Source organism: Zalophus californianus, chromosome 5, assembly GCF_009762305.2.
Source record: "Zalophus californianus isolate mZalCal1 chromosome 5, mZalCal1.pri.v2, whole genome shotgun sequence".
Lineage (NCBI taxonomy): Eukaryota > Metazoa > Chordata > Mammalia > Carnivora > Otariidae > Zalophus > Zalophus californianus.
The window spans coordinates 19,588,112-19,608,978 of NC_045599.1; the positions used below are offsets into that span (position 1 = coordinate 19,588,112).

The 20,867-nt window shown below is 40.6% G+C and overlaps 1 pseudogene; it reads left to right on the plus strand.

Annotated features, from left to right (window-relative positions):
* The first annotated feature begins 238 nt into the window (after nucleotides 1-238).
* LOC113929831 lies at nucleotides 239-1,530 on the plus strand (annotated as a pseudogene).
* The last annotated feature ends 19,337 nt before the right edge of the window (nucleotides 1,531-20,867 follow it).

Sequence of the window (20,867 nt, forward strand, 5' to 3'; positions counted from 1 at the left end):
ACAGAACAATATATTAAGAATCATTACAAGGATGCAATTAATAAAGTCCACAATGAGAATCTCTACAGGACAACTGATCTACTCCCCCCCCCCCGCCAAAGAAGTTGAAGGAGAGAGAAAGAGAGAGAGAGGGAGAATCTATAGTTTCAAATCGACTTAGACATTTTAACAATTGAATTTTTGGACCTCATTTTGATCCTTTAAAAAAATTTTTTTTAGCTTTCTCTGTGGAATCACCATGGCAGCTGGGACCCTGTACACATATCCTGAAAACTGGAGGGCCTTCAAGGCTCTCATTGCTGCTCATAGAGCGGGGCTCAGGTCCACGTGCTCTCTGCACCACCCCACTTCCACTTCGGCCAAACCAACTACACCCCTGAATTTCTGTGTAAAATTCCTGCTGGCAAGTTCGAGTATTTGAGGGTGACCATGTGTTTGCGAGTAAAGCCATTGCCTAATAGGTGAGCAATGAAGAACTACAGGGAAGTACTCCAGAGGCAGCAGCCCAGAAGGTGCAGTGGGTGAGCTTTGCTGATAGTGACATAGTGCCCCCAGCCAGCACCTGGGTGTTACCCACCTTGGGCATCATGCACCACAACAAGCAGGCCACAGAGAATGCAAAGGAGGAAGTGAAGCGAATTCTGGGGCTACTAGATGTTCACTTGAAGACGAGGACTTTCCTGGTGGTCGAATGTGTGACCCTGGCTGACATCACAGTTGTCTGCACTCTGTTGTGGCTCTATTGACAGGTCCTGGAGCCTTCTTGCTGCCAGGCCTTCCCCAATACCAACCACTGGTTCCTCACCTGCATTAACCAGCCTCAGTTCAGGGCTGTCTTGGGGGAGGTGAAACTCTGTAAGATGGCCCAGTTTGTCGCTATAAAGTTTGCAGAAAGCCAGCCTAAAAAGGACACCCCATGGAAAGAGAAAAGTTCTCAGGAAGAGAAGCCAGGCTGGGTGGAAAAGAGGAGAAAAAGCCTGCTGCCCCTTCTCCTGAGGAGAAGATGGATGAATGTGACCAGACACTGGCTGCTGAACCAAAGGCCAAGGACCCCTTTGCTCACCTGCCCAAGAGTACCTTTGTGTTGGAGAATTTAAGCACAAGTACTCCAATGAGGACACTCTCTTTGTGGTGCTTCCGTATTTTTGCAAGCACTTTGATAAGGGTGGCTGCTCTCTGTGGTACGCAGAGTACCACTTCCCTGAAGAGCTCACTCAGAACTTCATGAGTTGCAACCTTATCACTGGAATGTTCCAGCAGTTGGACAAGCTGAGGAAGAATGCCTTTGCCAGTGTCATCCTCTTTGGAACCAATAATAGCAGCTCCATTTCTGGAGTCTGGGTCATCTGAGGCCAGGAGATTGCCTTTCTGCTGAGTCCAAGTTGGCAGGTGGACTTCGAGTCATATACGTGGCGGAAACTGGATCCTGGCAGCAAGGAGACCCAGACACTGGTTCAAGAGTACTTTTCCTGGGAGCGGGCCTTCCAGCATGTGGGCAAAACCTTCAGTGAGGGCAAGATCCTCAAGTGAACATCTCTTGCCATCACCTAGCTGCCTGTACCTGCCCTTCAGGGAAATAGAACACTGAAAAAAAATTTTTTTAAGTAATCTCTATGCCCAACGTAGGGCTCAGACTCATGACCCCGAGATCAAGAGTTGCGTGCTCTACGAACGGAGCCAGCCAGGTGCCCCTAAAAAAAATATTTTTTAAAATGTTACAGTCAGGAAATTTGAACACTAGATATTTGAAAATATTATTGAGTTATTATTACTTTTAGTATCTAATGTGATTGTGATTTTTAAAGATTTTATTTTTATTTATTTGAGAGAGAGAGCACGAGAGGGAGGAGGGTCAGAGGGAGAAGCAGACTCCCCGCTGAGCAGGGAGCCCAACTTGGGACTGGATCTTGGGACTCCAGGATCATGAGCTGAGCTGAAGGCAGTCGCTTAACCAACTGAGCCACCCAAGTGCCTCTGTTATTGTGACTTTTAAAAACAAAGTAGTTCTAATCTTTCAGAGATATACTCTGAAATATTTAAGGATATAATGATATGAGTCTGAGATCTGTTACACAGTAATCCAGTAGGTGAAGCAGAGTTTAATAAATCGAAGTTCAGAATTGCTGAAAGTAGATGATAGGTGTGTGGGATTTATTATATTATTCTTTCTGCTTTTGCATAGGTTTGAAATTCCCATAATAAAACGTTAACAAAAGCAACAACAACAAACCCCTAAGGCCTAGATATATTAAGTTACTTGCCCAACACCATACATGTAATTAGGGAAAGTTCAAATCTGCAACTGGACTCTTGATTTCCAATCAAATTCTCTTTCGCTTATAACAAGCCGTTTAGCAGAGAGGCCAAGCTTCTGGGGTACCGGATCTCTGCCCAAAGCTTGGTAAGCCAATGGGTGAACCAGGGAATACACTATGGTGCTATCAAACACTCATATAAGCAGCTCATCAGTAAGCAGCCAAGTGGCAAACTGGGATTGACTGGGAGTGCAGAACAGCTGCTGACTTTTGAAGTATTGCCCAGAGTTCTTGGCTTTTCCCCATTTGGTCTTTCAGGGAGCCATTTCAAAAGTAGACCAGCCTTCAAGTGCCCAAACAAACATAGTTGAAAGGCTGCTTAGTCTGTACCTAGATGTTTCTTGATTGCATCACACAAAATTAGATTTTGCTGTGAGCTATATATATATATATATATATATATATATATATATCGTCAGACCAATATGGAGTCTAGCAATAATAGCTGAGGTGACAGGGCCTAGGCACCAAGGATTAGAGAATAGTTAGATTGGAATTTTGTTTCCACACTGGTTAAGATGGTTGTTTCATGAGACACTAAAACTCAGTCACTGCTGCTGTGGGTCGGCATTGTTAGGACACTCAGGCTGGTGAGTGATCTGTGGGGAAATGAAGAACTAATGAAGATCATACTGAAAATCAGAAAGATGATAAAGGGGTGGGGGCAGCAGTACAAAGCCAGGAAAGGGGCATATAAATCCTCCAGAGGAGGCAAATGTGAAGCCAGTATTTAAATGCAGCTAGATAAGCAGACAACTCCTGCCATTATACAGCATCCTTATTTTTGGGTTTTATTACCATGTATTCAGAGGTGGAGGATCTACTTGGAGGTCATTTAGGGAAACAAAGTCAGCAGGAAATTCTTCTGTTGTCAGTGCTAATACTAATGCTTTTACTTTTCCACAATCAATATTCAGCACAGGTATATTTCTGGTAGTTGTTCCTAGGGGACATCTGTTGCTTTCTCCTGCCCATTCCCATTCTTTTAGCGGCACCTTGTACCCCCTCCTCATGTGTACCATCAGGGGAATTGTTAATCAAATGGACATCTGACCCAAGTTTTGCTAACCTGATTTTTTTAAGGAGAACCTTGTTATTGAGGCTGAGATTTATCCCAACAGTGGCATCCTCAAGAGGGTGGCTTTTGGGTCATGTTCCCTGGAGCCCCAGTGACCAGCAACGTGTCTTCAAGTCTATGGTTTGTCCTTTTCATCTGACAAATTCCCTTTTTGCTTAAGTCAGAACTGGTTTATATTGTCTACAACCCAGCCTAAATGACACACTGTCCACATATGATAGGCAGCTACTAAAAGAGAACATATCAAAGATAGTGAGTATTCATTTAGTATGGGGCAGGGCAGTACTTTGGGCCACATTTAACTCACATTATTATTATACACTAAAATTAAATCTATGCTGCTTGACTTGTTCTTGGAGAAAAATCAACTGGGTACTGAAATGTTGGCATATTTTTGTTTTTCCTTTTCTCCTGAAAAAAAAAATCATTAAAAAGTCATGGCATTTTTATAAGCCCACAATGTTATATGCTGATATTACATTCATATTTTTATTTGTATAAAAACAAATTTGACTTCTGAAGAATATTCACATAGGAGATAGCAGTATGAATCTGATCTAGAACACCCTTTCTTTAAGTCAAAGAAAATTCATGATGGTCAGAATTCACAAACTGCCTCAAGTTTTTTCTTCTATATTTTCAAAGGACTTGGTTATAATTTGCAAAATTTATCCTAGAAAAAAATTATTTATAGTCCGATAAACAAAGTGTAGGTGTAAGAGATGAATATTCCTTTCGATTTAATACCCACTAGACTATGCGGTGAATCAACCATTTTTTGTAAACTCCAAGAAAGTGGAATGGGCTTTTTACCTGTTGCTTTTCTTTTCCTTCCTTCCTTTTTTTTTTTTTTTTAAAGATTTTATTTATCCCTTTGAGGGAGAGTGTGAGAGAGAGAGGGAAAGAGAGAGAGAGCACAAGTGGGGTAGGGGTAGAGGGAGAAGCAGACTCCAAGCCGAGCAGGGACTCAATTGATGTGGGACTGAATTCCAGGACCCTGGGATCATGACCTGAGCCAGACACCCATCCAGCAATGTCTTTCCCTGACACCACTCGAGCTTCTTAGCACTCCACTACCACCCAAAATTTCTCCTTTTGTTGTACCTTTTGAAAATTTCTTTTCCCTGGGAACCGTGATGGCATGTGTCCCTTTTTCCCTTACTTCTCTTCATCTGACCAAACAACAGCACAGTGTAGAATCTTGGTCCCTCTTCAGTTTGTTCAGACACCAGATCCAGGCCGCAAGTGTACTGCTTCTACTCCATATCCTTACAGGGAACCAGTTACTTTTCCAGAGGGAAAAATGCTGTGCACAACCGCAGACCTCACACAGGTGTCTTGCTTTTTTTAGGTTAAAACCTGAAGGATGTGGTTACTTAACAACTATCATTCCTTATCTGACATTCCTTTTCTTTTCAGAGAACAGATATCACAGAAGAGAGTTGACAGATAAACCTGAGGTTACTTCAAGGACTCTCTCAGTTTATGTTGGCTGAGTCTTTAGAATCAGATACCAAGAGGGTATCAAGACAGTGAGGAGTCAATAACTTCCAAAGGAGTTTAAGCAAGAAAAAGTAATAGCCAGGGTGTTCCCTAAATAAACAGGAGGAGAGAGGAGACTCTCTTTGGGCTAATTTGTTACAAATTCACTAAGGTGAGAAATTTTGGTGCGGAAAACAAATATAAAGTGTTTTCTCTTCATCACCTCATTATGCCTGTTACTACATAAAATAGCGCATCTCATTGTTAATTTGTTGATGTTAAATTAGCACGTGTATGTCTTTTGTTTGTAACTTCCATAGAAATGATTATCATTTGGAATTTTAGGTAACTGTTATTTGAACTGTATGATTAAATTCAGGAATATTTGGCCTTAAAACTCCGGTCTTACTAGTTGTCCTACTCTTGCCCATTGGTTTTCTCCTAATTTGGTATTGCTTGGCTGTTGTGTTTTGACCATGTAAGGAACTTGTATAAATTGAATAACTTTGTCAAGTCAAGGGGCACCTGGGTGGCTCAGATGGTTAGGTGGCTACCTTCGGCTCAGGTCATGATCTCGGGGTCCTGGGATCGAGCTCAGTGGGGAGTCTGCTTCTTCCTCTCCCTCTGCCTCTCCCCCTGCCCCTCTCTCTCTCAAGTGAATAAATAAAATCTTAAAAATTTTTTTTTAAAAAATTGGTAAAGTCAAAGGAGTACTTTCCAAAGTCAATTCTAGATTTTTCCCTGTTAATATTGACATAATTTTTGAAATTTCACTCTTCAAAGTTTGATTCGGGAAAGAGTCCCATGGCTTTCTTCAGAGAGATATTGCCACATCATAACCCATCTCTTCATCAAGGTACGTACTTAACCTTTACCCCACAGAGTGCCCACAATAACATGCAAGATTATTTTTACTCCAGGTCTTCAGGATAAATTTCTATTTTGTGGACACAGGGAGAGTCACTTTCCTATCCATCTGTTCCCCAAACTTAACGTCTTCCCTTTCCCCGCTTAAATACCTATGCTTGATTTTCTAGGGTCATTCTACCAATGCTTCATTTCTGTCCTAAAAAAGTGATTTTCATAGAGAGTGACGGCACAAAAAATAATGGATGAATCACCATAAAACAGTCCTTCTTAACTCTGCTCAGGTTAACAACTGGTTAGTCTTCCCAAAGAGTTTAAATCCCCGCTGCCGCCTCTCGACCCAGGACAGGTAGCTCAAATCAATACAGGGGGAGGGAAGGGCAACATGCAAATACCCTATCAAGGTGTTTTATAAAAAAACCAATTTGCCTAACACGTCTGCAAAGGTTGTGGGGTGTTTCTCAGAAACTGAAGCAGTAACACAACAGCAACAACAGAACAAACAGAAACACCACGAGTGGCTTTTATTCTATTCTACGATTTTCAGTATTTTCTCATTTTGATCAAGGGAATGCATATTACTCTCACAATAGCAAACGTTAAAATCTTTAATACTATGCTAGAGAACAAAAGCAACAACCTTCCCAAGAAAAGCTGTAATTCAGTCCTCAAAGCACCTCACAATCCCATTTCTCTTCCCTTGAGATTTTTGAAAGTTGTTAGGAATGGTAGTAAATAGAAGATTCCAGGAAGACGAGTATTTCATTATTTGTCTAAAAAAGGAAACAAATTGGTATGGGATAGAGGGAGAATGGGGTGTTCATGGGCACCGGCTCTTACTGATGTTCAGGATGGGCTGAGCCAGCTGAGTCCAGACCCCAGACAAGACTTCAAGGCCATTCGGGGCGGGGGGGGGGGGGGGCGGGGAGGAGGACTCGAGAAAGAACTCCGAGTGGCTGGAATGTTTGTTTAGAAAGCAGCAGGGATTATCTGATAAACTGGGGTAAACTGCTTGTCATTTTTATAATGTAAATGAAACCAGGGGTAAAGCGAAAAGCTGACTTCCTCTCACTAGACAGATAAAGCGAAATGATTATTTTTAGATTCCTTTACAGAAGAAAGCAAACATTTTATTCCTAGTCTCCAACGCTTACCAGCTCATCCTTGCCTCTTGGAATGTTTATTGGGGCTGAGTGAATGGAAAGTGCCGGAAGGGCAGGGGGAGGGGGAGAGCCCATTAATCCCTCAGTTTTGCCTTCAGGCTTCTGACGGTGCGTACCAAGCGTTTGAAGTTGGCGACAGAATGAGGATTTATACAGAAGTGAGAACTGGTTGGTTTCTCTCCAGGCCGGGAAACTTCTGCATCTCAAAGTTATGATTTCAAAATGATTTTGCCTTCCATTTACCCACAAGGACCTGACCCAAAAGGTATTTAATTTTTAAATGGGCATACAAATAATTCAAAACCAAACAAGCTCTTAACCACAACAGGAAAAAAAAAAAAAAACAACCTTATTTAAAATCCCTGGAAGGCTTCTAGTGAGAGCAGTGTGTGACTGACGTGGTAAATTAGGCCTGCTGGAGAAAAATCAAGACAAAATATGGATTCACTGTTTTTTTGAAAGGCAGCCATCTTTCCAAGAGAATGTGTACACCACGTTTTATTAAGAAATTATATCTTTCCCCATGTTTTCCGTCTCTTTCTCATGCTGGCAATGGCAAGCAGGTTGAACAGATGTGATGAAAGAATTAATACCAGTCTTGGGAACATGTAAACGAAATATTTCTTTTGAAACACCTACCTTTAAATTCCATTAGTGCCATCAGACACTGGAAGGGACTGGATTAGGGAAATGATTTACACGGCGCAGGTTGTTTGTCCAGACTTAGAGCCCTTTTGTAATATGAAAAACGTGGAGATGAATTTCATATTTCTCCAATGAATTGGCACGGGGTTTAAAATCTTGCTTGGACTCAGATACCTGCGTTTGTTTTAGCGCTAATACATTCACCTCGCTAAGAATTTTTCTTTCTTTCTTTTTCCCCTCCCCCCAGGTTCATTCATAGCTGCTACCCATTTGTCTCTGTAAAACCAACTCTCCCCTCTGAAAAAGCAGCATAACCAGTCAAAGAACAAGTATATAGGATTAGCACATTATGAAGAATAAAGAGAAGCTTTCAGCTCTCTGTCATGGATGATATTTATCACATTTTTCACGACCGGCTCTAATAACAGTGCAGAGATAACATAGGCTTGATACATCTCTCCTGTACAGAGAATTTTACAACACCAACTATGAGAAATCCAGGAGATGAAACATGTACTTCTCCCCTAGTGCAGTTTTTATTAGTCTAAAAATGGGAGGTGTGCGTCGGCGGGGGTGGGGGGTGGGGTGGGGGGAGCCGGCTGCTACAAAAGTGGGCTTGAATTTACTGTCTGTTATGCTAATGTATTCATAGAAAAAGCTGGTGCTGAGGGCGGTTCTCCAATTAAGACAAATGAGGCACATTGAATTTCTCCCCCAGGGCACAGCAGGGGTGCTGGCAAAATCTACTTTATTCTTTTCTGTCAGGGCTGAACTGGAAACAAAAGCATGAAAATTCAACACATCCACTTACAGAATAATAAAGGCCGTTGTTTAAAGCGTGAAGAGTTTTGGCACCCTTCTGGGGCTTTATGCAAATCACTCTTCCTCTCAACTGCTACCACACCATCGCTCTTGGAAATTAAAGATGTACTTGGTCGGTTAACAGCGGAAAGGAGACGAGCAGGCTGAAACTCAATTAGATTTGTATTAAGCAAATAAATCAGGACTGACTGATATTGGCTCAACTAAAATGCATTATGGGCTGACAGTAATTCTAATTTGATTGACAAATATATGTGGTATGTTATTAACCTAAATGAAAGATAAGAATCCTTTTTTTTTTTCTTTAAAGGATTTTATTCTAGTAAACAATGCTCTCCCCCCTCCAAACTTCCCCAGAGCAGTATACAGAGACCACCGACCTGGTGCTGTTTACTATACATGCTCAAGAACACAGGAAATCTGTTTTTCTGATACATGTTAGAGTTTAAGACGAAATTATTCTGCAGAAAGACATTTGTTTTCATTGATTTATTTGGTGTAAGGTAACAGCTGAACACATTATTTGGTGGAGTGAGGCACACCAAACACACTATTTTTATTATGGTGAGTAGCACAAAAGCATAGACCATATACGCCTGGTGATTTATTGGGAACTCTGTAGTACATGATGCTTTCCTACACTGGGGCATATACGAAGGAGCTTGAAATGAGATTCAAAGTCATAAATGAAGATTTCAATCAAATCCTCCAAAGCTTTGAGGAGAAAAAAAAAAAACCTCTTAACAAATCACAAAAACATGCTGGCTATGTGGTTAGATGAGTTCCCCTTGCGAGAAGGTTCTGGGAGTTTCTTTTTAACACGTCTCCTTGTCTTCTAGTTCACACTTTTAGAACTTAAAGAAATTCAAGCCAGTACACTTCACATACTGCCAAACTGGTAATTAAATACTCATTTAATCTTTCTGCTTTTATTGAAACCACCTCCATTTTCCCCATCTCTCCCTTTCATCCGCATGACCCCTTTTCCCGCCTGGCAACCAGATTAGGGACTCATTCTTATCTTTCAATTATCTCTCCTTCCGTCTTTTCCCACCTGGCTCTTCTTGCCAACTCCTGCTGCGTGTTACTCTGCATCAACCAAAAACGGTCTCTTTCTCCCCTCCGAAACCCGCCGGAACCACTGCCCCGCCTGGGCTGCCTCCCCGCCTGGGTTGCCTCCCCACCTGCAATCCCTGCGTTCACCTGTTCTTCCTCTTGCTGTCCTCAGCCCTACTCTGATGAACACATCAAAGATATTCGGCCAAAATACTTTTCTCTGGCTCCCCATCCCCAAATTTCTTCCCCATCACCATCAATCGTCCTCCTCGATGCCGAGAGTCAAGTGAGAACATCACAGAATGTGACATCAGCGATCGCCCTCAGCCTCAGGTTTCACATACTATTTCTTCCATCCCATATCCAATTCTCTATTTTTAGCTTTCAAGCAATTACCACGTCAGACCACTCAGCCGCTCCTCTCACTTATGTCTTCTCATTCCCCGGCGTAGCCGGCCGTCAGTTGGGCTTCTTCTAGTCTTTCCTTTTCGTCTGCTTTTTGCTCTCTTTCCGGACACCTCTGAAATTGACCTGAGAGACCCGTTTTTGAAACTTCAATGTCCACCCCAACCCTGATACACAATCTGTTCAGGCCAATCCCTGCCACTTAGTGTGGGTTTAGAATAACTTTGTACCCTTATATTTGTTACAATCAAACCTGGACACCAGACTAGAACATTCCTTGAGCAGACACACCCAGGGAAGTCGAACAAGCAAAGCTTAATTTCACCTATTTTGCAAGACGGGTGAAGCTAACTTGCCCTGGGTGACTTGCTTATGCCTCTGAAAATCATAAGCAAAACTTAGATTGTGCTGCAAAATTGTTACAAGGGAATAGCTGACTAACTCCCTTTCATTTAATTCTATCTTAACCCATCACTGTAAAGAATAGACAGTCAACGCCTTCTCACCATCTAACCTGCTTCACAGCAATACACCTGTAAGCCTCGTTCCGTGTTTTGGTTTAAGTGTTCCCAGTTTGCAAACTGTCCTTACGATGTGTGCACAGCAAACTTTCGCCAATTACTACTTTAGGGATTCATTGGTTTTACTTCTTGTTTTTTCCTAAATTTTGATATATTTAACTGATGCTTTTTCAGTTTTCAGATTCTTTTAATTAAGGTTCTTTATTATGTGATGAGTGTTAAAAGTGAGATCAAATATAATTTTCTTGAAGCAATTTGTTTCTGCCTGTTAAATCATCCATATTGTTTTTTTTCCATTTGAAAAGCAATAACATCATATACCTGTGACATGTACCCAGAGCCCATTCTCTGGACCTTTGTGAATCTCAAGGTTTATTTATTTTCCTTACCATTTTTTAATATTGTGGCAAAATATGCATAACATAAAGTTTACTACATTAACTATTTTTTTGATGTGCAATTCAGCGGTATTGAGTACATTCACAATGCTGTGCAATCATCACTGCTATCCGTTTCCAGGGCTTTCCCCTCATCCCACACTGAAGCTCTGTACCCACTCAAAAAATAACTCCCTTGGGGCACCTGGGTGGCTCAGTCGGTTAAGCGTCCAACTCTTGGTTTTGGGCTCAGGTCCTGATCTTAGGTTCGTGAAATTGAGCCTTGTGTTGGCCCCTGCACTCAGTGCAGAGTCTGCTTGAGAGTCTTCCTCCCTCTCCCTCTGCCCCTCCCACTCGTGCTTTCTCTCCCTCTCTCAAATAAATAAATAAATCTTTAAAAAAAAAAAATGACTCCCCATTTCTCCCTGCCCCCGACCTCTAGTAACCATTATTCTATTTTGTCTCTGTGACTTTGACGATGCTAGGTACCTCATATAAGCAGAATCATACAATATTGATCTTTTTGTGACTGGCTTAGTTCGCTTGGCATAACCATCTCATCTTCAGAGCACATCCTTGTTTGTAACATGATAATCTCCTTCTGTTTTTAAGGCTGAATGATATTCCATTAAATACACATACTGTATTTTGTTTACCCAATTCATCGTTGATGGACACATGGGTTGTCTTCACATTTAGTGGTTGTGAATAATGCTACTATAAACGCGTGTATTAATATCTGAGTCTCTGTTCTCAATTCTTTAGTTTATTGAATCTCGAGATTTGATGACACAAATGAAGCATATGATTTCCTCATAAAACTTTTCTTTTCCTTCTTAGACCCTTTCATGACTTCCTCTTTGCCGTAACTGACAGCAGTTCATTTTTTTCTTTGGGGTCATTTTTTGTCAAGAAATACAGCTTTATATCTACTCACAAGGCAAAGCTAAGGCAAAACCAGCAAGGTGACATGGAGGCTCTCCTTCACCTCTCGTCAACCGTGCAGCCAGTCTGGAAAGAGGACAAAGCTGCTGTAGGGGCAGAAGAGTTTACCTTCCACCTTTCTAGGTTCTTTGGCTGGTCTGATGATCAAATTGACACAAGGCAGAGTAACCAAAGAAAAGCAAACAAAATTACGTACACAGGGGAGCCCCATGAAGTTATGGAGACTCAAAGGCAGCTGGTAGTAGGGGCTTATATAACACCCTGAGCTAAGGAAGGGGTTGGGTCTGGAGATATGAAGACGAGGAGAGCCATTCACAGGAAGGTGGAGGAGAAGTCTGGAAAATAAAGGGTGCCCTGCAATGCAGGTAAGTTCCTTAGGTTAAAAAGTCACGTGCGCTAATAGCTCTCTTCCTGGTTCAGGTGCCCTCTCCACTGTAAATTTAGGAGGTTAAGAGTGAGGTAAAGAGGGGCGCCTCGGTGTCTCAGTCGTTAAGCGTCTGCCTTTGGCTCAGGTCACGATCTCGGGTCCTGGGATGGAGCCCTGCATTGGGCTCCCTGCTCTGCAGGAAGTCTGCTTCTCCCTCTCACACTCCCCCTGCTGTGTTCCTTCTCTTGCTGTGTGTCTCTCTGTCAAATAAATAAATAAAATCTTTAAAAAAAAAGAGAGAGAGTGAGGTAAAGAGTTTCCCTGAATCTGCTGGGCTTTGATTGCCTTTAGCTCCAAAAGATCCTTTTGCCAAAGAAACGTATTTTGGGGTGACAAAATCTGCTTCCCTGCAGTCCCACCTTTGAAACTTCAAATAAAAAGTTTCATAATCTAGCAGTTTCATTGGTAGCTTGCTCCATAGCTCATGGGGCCAGTCCCGGTCTTGGAAAAGACCAGTGCGGTTCCATAGCTGTGCCTCATTTCAGGAGGTGGGTGATGCAGGTGGACTTGCAAAGTTAGGCCTATTTTGCGTAAGCAAGCAATCAGGTATTTAATAAAGGCATATCTATGGATACAACAGGAAAACAATGGCTAATGATTGGAGCAGACTATAATCCCAGTTTCTGAGTTTGGAGGGCAAGCCAGTCGAGAAGATTTCTAGATGTCAGGCACAAAGCAACTTTAGACAGAGAGAGGGCAGACAGTGGCCATCTGACAGATTTTCTTGGTTTGCAGTTTGAACATCTCTGGTGATCTTTCTGACTGGTTCACATAGCAACAGCCACAAATATTGTCTAAACATGAATTGTTGTGGCAATTTCTCTGAAGTTTAAATTAAGCCATTCACATACAATTTGCAGGGTTTCGAGGAAAGGGACAGCTTTTTTTTTTTTCCTTAGTGGTTCCAAGTCAGAAGAGTGGAAGAAACTGGAGATGTTAATTTGGAGATTTTCAGCAAGACATATGAGGAAACTACAAGAATTCAGGATCCAGTCCAGTTACAGGTACGTAACAAAACCTCAAAGGCAATTAACAGAACTAGAGTCTGGTATGTATAAATGTATATTATAGTTTCTATATTCAACCCCATTTTTACCAATGATAATTAGGGTAAAACTAATTTATTTGCAAAATAAGTCTAATCCTATTAAATTCGGCCTGATTAATTTATATAAATGCAGCAAGAATAGTGATTGACCATATAGACTCTTTTAAGACTGCTTTGTTGGAAGTTTTCATTAGGAACCCCCGACTGGACTCTTAAAAGTCTTTTGACACTAGGAAGATAGGCCAAGGATGTGCCATCAGACGTGGCCTGCAATATCTATAGATTCTGATGAATTCCTCTCTTCTTGTTTCCTGCACCTGCTAGGAAGTGACCTTCCTTATGTGTTGGGAACTCCGAGCAAGGTACCAGGCTGTTTTTCCAAGAGGCTTGTTGGCTCAATAAAGTAAACCTTTGTTCCTTATAGGTGTCTGATTTTGATTTGGGGAAATTTGTCAAAAATATCAAAAGATTTGGACAGTTGCCTAAACAGGATCACCAATCTTTATGAAACAGCACTTAATTATCTGTTTGACCAAAGTGACATAAAAGATTTCAGAGGCAAATACAGAAGGTCACATAGTTATAAGCAAAACTTAGCTCTTTAATTCTAAGAAGACTCAGTTTTCTTAAGTAATCAAAGACTGATAATAAATATAACACAAAGCACAAGAAATTATTTTAATAAATAGATTTATCAAATTTTTGTTTCCTAGGCAGATTATGTACAAGGTAAAGAAAAAAAAATCTTTCAATCTCTTATCAAGATCAGATCAAGAATTCAAGAAAATTTTGTCCTTTTAGCAGATGAAAGTAAATGAATTTTAGTTTTACATATGTACATTACTGACTTTAAAGCTAAATTTTGTAATTTTTCTAATAAATTTATTCAACTTAAGCCAACCTGACCACACAAGCTAAGATCTTTTTTCTCTCTCTTTCTTCTCAACTTCTTATTTAGGTTGTCCATTACTTTCTCCTTTCCTATTTTGAAATAACCAGTTTTACTTTGGGACAAATTCACTTTCTTCTCCCTGAACAAAAATGTATCTTCCTGTTGCATACCTATTCTTACTCCAAAACACAACCCATTTTCCAGGCATAAAGTTGTTTCCCTTATTATGTCTAGTAGCTTTCATCACACACACCGAATAGAATTCTTAATCCATTGAAACCTTAATTTCTAGTGAAAACTAAGAAATAAGCAATTGCGAATTGTATGTTATGTCAGCATTTTTTAGAGTCACGGGGTTTTTTAAAGATATTTCGTAATTTCTAGAAGCATGTGCTCTTTTTTATAGTACAGTCTTTCAGTGTGGCACAAGACATGTTTACTAGCAAATTCAAATTTATCTTTAATTTTGCAAGAGAAAGCCAAAAGAAAGTAGATAAACCTACATTCAGTTTCACTGTTTTGTCTTATTTGGAAATGATCTAGATATTCAATAAATTTTTATCACTTAATTTAGCAAAATTCTAAAGTTCCAAAGTTACCAAAAAGATTTTGGAAGCCATTTTTAAGTACACACTCCATTAAACATAATGGTCGCTAAAAAGTTCAATTATGCAGAGCCTAACTGGCCTCGTCAGTAGAGCATGTGACTCCTGATCTTTGGGTCATGAGTTTGAACCCCATGTTGGTTGTAGAGTTGACTTAAAAAAAAAAAATCCAATCTTAAAAAATTCACTTAAGGGGCGCCTGGGTGGCTCAGTCGTTAAGTGTCTGCCTTCGACTCAGGTTGTGATCCCGGGGTCCTGGGATCGAGCCCCACATCATGCTCCCTGCTCAGTGGGAAGCCTGCTTCTTTCTCTCCCACTCCCCCTGCTTGTGTTCCCTCTCTCGCTGTCTCTCTTTCTCTCTCTCTCTGTCAAGTAAATAAATAAAATCTTTAAAAAAAAAGGTTCACTTAAACTCTTATCCCCTTAAATCTATAGAATTTACTTGCTCCTAACAATAATGTTTCGATTACTTATGAAAACTCTGAGACAAAGTCAGCCATCATCCCAAGCTATTTTTCTTGCTAAGAAATTTTATAACAGAGATAACACGAACTTATTTAATTAATTAATAAACACTTTAATTAATTTTAAGTGTTTAATTAATAAACACTGTTAGAATAAAAGTTCTATGTTTGCATTATTTCAAAGCTGATAACCCCGAAGACATACCTATTTTAATTGGACCAACAAACTTAAGCTACGTTTAATAGTGAATATTTTCCCTGGTCACGTGAACTTGAAAAGCATTTGGATTAGTTTTTAAACATTTCTGAGAGTTTCAGGAATCTTTAATTCATAAGTTTTCATTTTTAAGCCAATTAAACAGAAGCTCTTTCACAAATCAATATGCTATTACCATTTGAAGGTAGAAAAATATCTCACACCTACAAACATGCATATGCAAACAGTTACCAATATACAGAAAGATACAAAGACCTAGGAGCTTTTGTTTCAAAATTTTAACCATGAGATTGATATGATAATGCAAAACTCACTAGTTTATAAAAGACCATTTGGATCTAAATTTTGTTTTGGTCCCTGGAGTAAGTTAAGTTCATCTGCTCAGATGGCAAAAGCTTTTTACTAATACTCATAGAAAGAACATATAAGATTTTTCATTAGCCCAATTTCCAAATATTTAACTTCTCCCTAAATTTTACATTTCAAAGGGTGGCTCTTAGGTCCTCAAGATAAGGAGTGGGCAAGTAGAAAATCTACATCACAAAGGCACATAGGTAGTATCCAGGTTTTCTCCAATAGAGGTTGTTTTTTTTTTTAAGATTTTATTTATTTATTTGAGAGAGAGAGATAGAGATAGCAACAGAGATAGCTAGAGAGAGCCTGAGCGGGGAGGAGAGGGAGAAGTAGGCTCCCCGCTGAGCAGGGACCCTGGGATCATGACCTGAGCCAAAGGCAGACGCTTAACCGACTGAGCCCCCCAGGCGCCCCTTTCCAATAGAGTTTTGAGGGCAGATTTAGCTATTATCAGAGGCCTAGGATAATTACTATTAAAATTTGTCCTTCTTTTCTTAAGTACAGGACAGTTCTGTTTCCAATGTCCCAATCTTTCACAATTATCTGCACGTTATTTTGAGATGAATAGCGAAGATTTTGTTATTGGTAAGAACAGATGGACTTTGAACTGTTCCCAGAGCTGCATTTCTGGTTTTGTTGAGATTTGAAAGGCAAAGACAGTTGTTTCCAATTCCTCAAAGGATTGAGTTGGACCCTGAATAATATCAAAAGGCTGATGTTCCCATTCAACTACACATTCTTTAATTTCCTTCTTTATATCAGGGAGATTTCTAACTAAGATGTAAATGCAAGGATTTCTATATTCTAGAACTTCAGGGTTTGATGCAGTATGCCTTAAAAACTAATCCGTATGAAGTGTTCAGCAAAGCCTTCAGACGCTCCCCTTCTTTCTGAGTGTACGATTCAACCTTAGGCCAATTCACCTTAGTTGGAGGAGCTTCGGCCGTGGCTTCTATCAGCCCCTGCATATCGGCCTTCAGCTGAGACATTTCCAGGTCATTTGTAGCAGAGCCTGGGAGAAATCCTGGTCATTTGTTTTCTCTGGGGGAGGGGACTCTCCAGTGCACCATTTGGCTTGTCTGATAACTATAATCATTTATTTATTTATTTATTTATTACCGTATAATAAGATTTTTCGTTAGCCCAATTTCCAAATATTTAACTTTTAAGGGTGGGAAGAACATCCCTTAAAAACCAAACTTGGTCCCTATGAGAAAAGTTGTGAATGGCCACTGGTCTTCCTAATTCCTCTCTAAATTTGATAGGATCTTCTGAAAGGGGAGGTAAAAGGGCTTGGTAATTTAGAAGATCTGCTGCTGTCCAGGCTTCCTCATTTCTTTGTGGTAGGTGTCCAGGATATTTTCACAAAGGACGTTGCATAGGAAGTCCCGAAACTGGCAGAGCCTAATGACAGAGCCCTGGAAGGTAGGATTGGTTGTAAGCAATACAAAGCAAGCTTTACTGTCCATCTCGGGTGTTTCTGCTAAATTCACTTCCTGGCTTTTAGTGTTTACATGACTAACCCATATACCCTAGGCCTGGAGATCAGACAGAGTGCTTCCTGTAAATCTTATAAAGAGAAGGAAGTCAAAACAGGTGTAGGGGCCAAGGGCAAGCTGCCCCAAGATGGGCTACTTTGGCATGAATATTATTTTGAGCTAAAAGCAATTAAAACCAGCAGATTCAGGGAAAGCTCTTTGCCTCCCTCCCCAACTGCCTGCTTGTACTAGGAAGAGAGCTACTAATAGACATTCTTCTTTACTTAAGAAATGTATCTACATAATAGGGCACTCTTTGCTTTCCAAACATCTTTCATCTTTCTGCTAATGGTCTTCCTTCCATTTGTGTCCTCAGACCCCTACCCCATTCCTTAGCTCATATAAGCACCATGTTACTCCACTGCCTTTGGAATTTCCATCTGTGTGGATTCCCTACATGTATGTTATTAAATTTGTTTTTCTCCCGTTAATCTGTCTCATATCAATTTGATTCTTAGTCCAGCTAGAAGGATCTTGAATGGCAGAGGAAATTCTTCCTTCCCAGCACAGGCAACTGGTTATTTAAGGGATTTTCTGGGGAAGTTGGAAGAGTTTGTGATCTAAGGAAATTTCCTAAAATGATGGGGTTGGATTTTGAGGGTGTGGTAGACTAGGGGCCCAGAGATCCGTAAGATCTTCTAGAGGGTCAGGGACAGGGAGTTGGGGATAAAAGGGTTTATAAGAGGGTGGAGGAGGGGAATTTACATTAGATCGTGGACTTTAATTTTTGTTCTATGTCCAATTTTTGTTCTCTTATTAAGAGAGTGCCTAAGGCTACCTTTATATCTACTTTTCCAACTTGAGTTTTTCCATAGGTATTAATAAGACTACTGTTTGAAATGAGAGCTCTCAAAAAAAAAAGGAACAAAACAAAACTGTTTCTTTTAAATATAGCCAATTTAGGGGCGCCTGGGTGGCTCAGTCGTTAAGCATCTGCCTTCAGCTCAGGTCATGATCCCGGGGTCCTGGGATCGAATCCCGCATAGGGCTCCCTGCTCAGCGGGAAGCCTGCTTCTCCCTCTCCCACTCCCCCTGCTTGTGTTCCCTCTCTCGCTGTGTCTCTCTCTGTCAAAATAAATAAATAAAATCTTTAAAAATAAATAAATAAATAAATAAATAAATAAATAAATAAATAAATAAAGCCAGGTAAAAAAATATATCCATCATTAGGCCACTGATGAGCAGGATCTTATATTACTCTTAATAGCAACTCAAACCAATAAGCCTTTTTACAGCTTAATCATGGATGCAAGAGCACCCCATATGACAGTGCGAAAGACACAAGCCTTATAATCCAAAAAGTTTACTCCCCAGGAGAACCAGAAGAAAGAGCTAGACCCCTATCTAGCTGCAAATGGAGGGCAACCACATTTCTGTCCAATCAAATTTAATAACACAGAAGAAAATAACTCTGAAAAGGGATCTTCAGAAAACGAGAATACTCACGTCAAATTTTCACCCAAGTCACTATACCCAAGGGACCAGTTCACCCACATATTTTCTCCTGATAACCTAAGTTTAGAAAAAGAAAAGGACACTCTCCACTCTTGCTTTCATCAAACCCTGCAGGCAGAGATGGGGGGAGGGGACAGGAATCGCGCAGTAAGACTTCTGACCTTCTGCTGGCTTTTGACAGAGGTTCCTGGATGTCTCAGCTACAACAGCTCAGAGTGAGCAGTGTCTGGCCACTGAATGTCCCATTTTGGTCACCAACTGCAGGGGCAGAAGAATTTTCCTTTCACTCTTCGGGATTCTTTGGCTGGTCTAATAATCAAATCGACACAAGGCAGAGTAACCAGAGAAAACCAAAATTATGCATGGAGGGGAGCCTCATAAAGATATGGAGACTCAAAAGGCAGCTGCGTAATAGAGGCTTACATAACACCCTGAGCTAAGGAAAGGGTTGGGGGTCTAGGGGTGCAAGGGGGAGGAAGTCAATTCACAAGAAGGTGGAGGAGAGGTTTGGAAGATAAAGGTTGCCCTGTTACACAGATAAGTTTCTTAGGTAAAAATTTATGTGTGCTAGTAACTCTCTTCCTGGTACAGGCCCCTTTCCAATGTACATTTAGTCAGTTGAGGGTGAAGTGAAGAGCTTTTCATGAATCTGCTGGGTTTTCATTGCCTGTAGCTCAGAATAATCCTTTTGCCAAAGAAAAATATTTTGGGGTGGCAAAATCTGCTTCCCTTCATTGCTGAATCCTAGATCTGTGATTAATTGTTTTGTTTAAACCAAATTATATCCTAGAGGATATAATTTTCACACCTTGAATTCATATTCAAAGCATTTTTCTGCTTCTTATAGTACAAGGGAAGGAATGAAAGCAACACAGGAAGCCAGATTTGAGAGGGGAGATCGACACCTCGGTAATCAGAAGGCTTTGTTCCCTAAAGCCCAGTTAAATAGTGTTGAGCTATCACTCAGTGCTAACAGAAACAGTTTTCTCTTGCATTGCTGTAAAACAAACTACTAAATAATGTTAGGATATCTTTGAGGCAATAATGTATAATCACTCACAGTTCTTTTGAAGGGAATGCAGTTAAGATAAAAAAGCCCAAAGGCAGAGAGCTTTTAACTACCAGCCATTTGGCAATATTACTTTCCACACTCCCTCCTGCCCTACTCTCCACCCTCATAACCCTTAGTGTAAATCTTCGTTCGGGATTAAGTGTTGGAGAGAGAGATTGTGAAATCACTTAAAAAAAGTTCTCATTGTTCTTCATTTGTTCTGTTTTAAAATTTCAGTGTGGTAGAGAGTGTGCTGAAATTTGAATGACTAGGTCGCATAACCACCTGTTGTGGAAGAGGATTTCAATCCATCAGTTAGAGAACTTCAGTTTCCTCCATAGCAGTGGTTTTGACCCCTAGGGCAGATAAAGATCAGATAAGACAGAAAGCTACCAATTGAGATAGAGATTGAGAGAGAGAGAGAGAGAGGCAGGCAAGTGATTTCTCTTGGGGGCAGTACTACTCCTATCTCTTCTGCCTATTTTGCAGGCATAGAGAAGAGAGGGAGCTGGGAACAGAGTCTCCAATGGATAGATGGGGAATCACAGTGTTGTCTTGAGAGACGTTGGCCAAGAACGGAATCGCACAGGATTGGCAGGCATTGTTCAAGCCAGTGTGGACAATCCTTTGAGTTCCCTCAGATGGAAGTGTCCATGGAGCAATTCTCATCTGGAGTGGCCTACTGAAAGCTTTTCTTTATTCAGTTTTCATGTAGCCCAGCTTCTTTCAGATATTAATAGCCAGGAGATCTGTCTAAAGGTCAAGGTCTAGGTGCTATGTTTCCTCCCCAGGTGGGGGTCCTGTCTCGACCTGGTTCATATGGTAACTCTCCTAGCTTCTCTGTGCTCCAAGTGACAGATTGCTCTTTCTTAATTCTTAGCATCATTTCCTTTTATTTTACTTCTGAAAGTACACTTCAAATATAGACCTTTTAAAAAACAAATGCCCTCTGTGTGCTTCTTACGGGATTTGCAGAGGTATGCTTATATCTTTATGCATATATATCAAGTTTACCTATTTACTTATCATTTGTCAATCTATCATCTATCTCAATTATTTTATAAAGGGAGCTATAACACATTTGGGACCAGCTCTGACAGATGGTCAGTTAATCAAAAAAGTGGCCAAGGTAGGAATACA